The sequence below is a fragment of the Manacus candei genome, unplaced genomic scaffold, assembly GCF_025592945.1.
Source record: "Manacus candei isolate 608988 ecotype Guabito, Panama unplaced genomic scaffold, ASM2559294v1 h1tg000008l, whole genome shotgun sequence".
NCBI lineage: Eukaryota > Metazoa > Chordata > Aves > Passeriformes > Pipridae > Manacus > Manacus candei.
The window spans coordinates 29,465,217-29,469,288 of NW_026138056.1; positions in this window are offsets into that span (position 1 = coordinate 29,465,217).

A 4,072-nucleotide genomic window follows, 5' to 3' on the forward strand; every position below is an offset into this window, starting at 1 on the left:
GAATTGTTGTGCTTTTGTTCCGATTATATTTGAAAAAACAGGCTTTAATAGACATTTGGTATTTATAAATATTCAGTTATTATTCACTGGCCTTAATATTCTGTTGCATTGTGACAATCATGTCCTTGGTAACACTTAACTGCTTGCTTTTAAAAGTTGCATGTAATTGCCCATGGTAGGATTGGAGGGAGAGGGATGACTGTCTTTAGCGAATGATGTGAAATACTTTAATGGAGATCCACTGTTCTTGTGTTGTAGAACTGAAAGAATTTCCATTTCCAATGGATTTTTTGAATTTTTTATTCAGAAGTCATTTAAAATACATTAATTTGATTGGGTAGTTCTAAATAATATAAATGTAAATTTCTGAAGAATTAACTTTTGAGGGACAGCTCAAGTTTCTTTACTATTATAAGAAGTAGAAAGATTTCTGTTTGTGCTAGAAATTGTTTCCCTCAAGAAATGCTGGAGTTATGCTGTAGTAACACCGCAGTGGATTTTAATTTGTTTTGAAATTTGTTTTCCTTTTTAAAAGAAGAAAGACTAATGCCCTTAAACTGTCTTCATTATCAAATGAAAAGATACCCAGTCTTTCATTTTGTCTTCTGAAATCCTTCTCAAATCACGTTTGAGACTTGCTTATTTGGGGCAATGCCACACGAGTAGTTTTATGAAAAGAATCATGTATGTTTTTAAACAAACACAAAGTTCTGATGTTGGGACTCCCCCTTCTTCTATGGGTTTTTGTTTGCTTTCTGATCTCTTCAAGTAATGGTGGGTATCTTTTAGAAAGAAACATACAGAGCACTTTGTGGCAAGGCACTGTGATGCAGGACAAAATCAAATCATTAAGTAAATTCGCTTAAGATTCAGAAGTACAACTCTTGGTCAAAGTAGGTGTGATGTAAGGAAGACACACAATGTAAGATGTGTTTCTCCTATGCCAATGTTACTACAGTATGTTAACATTTTTTAATTGTAATGACAAATGCATTTTGCAGGAAAAGTGGCACTTTTTCCAATTACTTAGAAACTTTTTGTAGTTCTGTTTGCAAACAAATCCTCTAGTAAAATAACTTTCTGAAGTGAAACCAGTTTTGAAAACCAGAAGTGGTATTTAGTTGTTAACATGCATCCTAAGTTGTAATTACTGGTTCCCATAGTGTACACTTAGTTTTTGTGATGTGTGTCATTCTGCAAATGCAGTTTTCAGGTATCACTACATTGTCCCTCTTCCTTCTGACAAGAATAAGCATTATCAAGTGAGGAAAAGCTTGGGGCCAGGACACTGGCATGAGTTATGCTCCTGGTTGTGGGTCACAGCAGTAATGCTGTTAGCAGAAGATGCTTTCCTTGCGTAGCTTTAAGTTGATAAGGCTTTTAATAGGATTTGCTTTAATTAGGCCAATCTCAGTTGTTTGCTTGCTTTTAAGGTTTGTTTCACTTGATTTTTCTTGTTCTTACCACTCAGTAATGCAAGTCTCCCACCTATTCTGAAATATTTATGTAGTATGCTGACTCCACACAGATCCAGAATTCACTTTGCAAGTGCTGTACCTTGTTTGTTGTTTCTTTTTTACTTTGTTGTATTTAAATGGCTTTGGAAACTAATAACAGAAACGAAAGCAAGACAAATGACACCACCAACAGCCCAAAAAACTTGTGTCAAAAGAAAGTGAAAAAGAAGAAAAATGTGGAGTGCAATGTGATGAGAAAAAGGCTTTTGGATTTGAGTTGTTACAATTCTTCTGGTTTGTTACTTGAATATTTTGGACAATTCGCTGTGCTTTTCTCTAGCACTATTTGGTGGCAACGTTCTGATGAAGAAGCTATGCAAGAAGCCCAGTTGTGAATTTGTTCAGTGCCTCCAGAGTGTGGTGCAGGCTCTGCAGAGGTAGTACCACTGAGTAGCTTTCTGTAGATATTTTACCACAGACCCTTCTGTTAGCATCCCTCTTTACTATGTGATCTGTTACCTAATTTTTATTCGATAAATATTTGCTCCTTTGCCTTTTATGCATTTTAATAGCACATTACTGTGTATTACTGAACAGAATGGTAAAGTTTAAATATTGACACAGTGGATAAAAAGGAAATAAGTTGGTTTTCCTATAGAATCCTTTAACAAACCTGTAATAAAATAATTCCTCTGTAATAAAGAAAATACAGGTTTGGAATCGAGAGGCATGGGTGTTGCTGAGCAGAACACTTTGAGATGATGAAGATTCCATACATAATTCACCACGAGTTTTTGGAAATACTTTTATGTGGGGAAAAAAATGCAAAACTACACTAGGAAGAATTTATGACTTAAACTTGAAAATAAAATTGGCTTATCAAGTACTTTGTATTTGACATTATTGCAGTTTGAAGTGAATGTTTAAAATAAGCTATACATGATGTTTCTTACCTGGATCAATTTGGATTAGCTACTTCAGAAGACAGATAAAAGTGACTTCTCACTGACATTTTGGTATATAAACATAATTTCAAGACTTCTAATACTCTGCGCCAGTCTTTAAGTTACCATGCTGCAAATAAATTTAAGAAATAACAGTTTTATCCATTCTTCTGTGCCCTGCCTGCTCACTCTCCACAAGATGATGCAGATTTCTTTGGATGGCTTAAGTCTCAACATTCAATCGTTTACTCCAAAAAACTTCTGCTTCTGACATAGAATAGAAGGTATAGAAAACAGAATTTATTTTAAGGTTTTATTTTAAACTTCTCTCATAATAAGGCATATCACTTTAAGATGACCCATTTCCAAAAGCCAGAATTCAGATAAGGTGTTTATACCTAAAACTGGATTTTAGCCAAACTGCAGTGCAAAGCTGAGCAGGTCACTGAAGGGGCACTTTAGCCACAGTCTAGTGTGTGCCAGAAGTTTTGGATCCCCTCAGAAATGCGGTAGTACTGTGTGTGCCCAAAGCCTTTCCATTGGTGTTTTGTTTCCTCTCTGTTTCCACCAACCTGAGAAGTTGGAACAAGTCCTTTCAACCTGAGTTTCTCAAAAGCTTCTTGACTGAATAATGCTGGATATGTGTTTGAATTGACCCTTTGGCTTCTGTTATCTTCCTGAATGTGGGTTCTTTTTGGTAGATTATACACAAGTGGATTTCTTCAGCTAGAAAGTAATCAGCCCTTTGTTGGTTCTTTCAAGGATTTGAAAACTTCAGAATTTTCTTTTTGCCCTGCAGAGAAAACTTCAGGTTTGATATCCTGGATAGGCAAGTCTGCCCGTGTATCTTGCCTTGGATGCCCTGGTTTAGTGAAGACCAAAGGCCTCTGTCCCATCAGCTTTTCCTATTATGTACCCCTTGTACAGCATGTAATGGATTTGTCTTGTGGGGGGCTATAGCTCTGGTTTGGGAAGAGCTCAGAAAATAACTTCTAGGCCATTGAACAAACTACTTTACTTTAAAAACTATCTGAGTGATGGTACACAGAGAATTGTTTCGAGACTTGAATATGTTTTTACCTTGTTAATTAGGTGTGATATAGTAATGTGATGTTCTCTTGTTAAATGTACGTAAACTATTGTGTTTTGTCTACATATTTTAGGAAAAGAGCTTTACATTCCACAAAACAGTGTGAACTTTGTAGCTAGAAAGGAGCAACAGGAGAAGAAATATGTTTGTTAAAATTCAGCAAATTCAGTCTAATTAGATAAGAATTAACATTGGGACAGCAAGCAGCTGCAGAAGAAACTGTAAAGTTTGTAGGAGGGTTGTGAAGAAAGTCATCGATGCAGGAAAGGGTCTCGAGAAGCTTTCTTAATGGACCTGAAGTGTAGCTGTATTCATCAAGGACCAAGGAAAAAATGCATGGTTGAGTTGGTGATGCTGTAAAACCCTTAACTCTTGAAATGCTGATCTTCAAAGGATAGACCTAACATCAAATTTTGAAATAGTCATCCTCTTTCTAGCCCTTTAATTTGGAAATGCCTCCAGGATTGACTGGTGAGATATCAAATTTATGCTGAGAAATAGCCCAAATTATTTTCAGATCAAATTAAGAGGGGTTTTTTATATAAGTGATAATACCACTTCATTTATTTCCGAAATTCCTA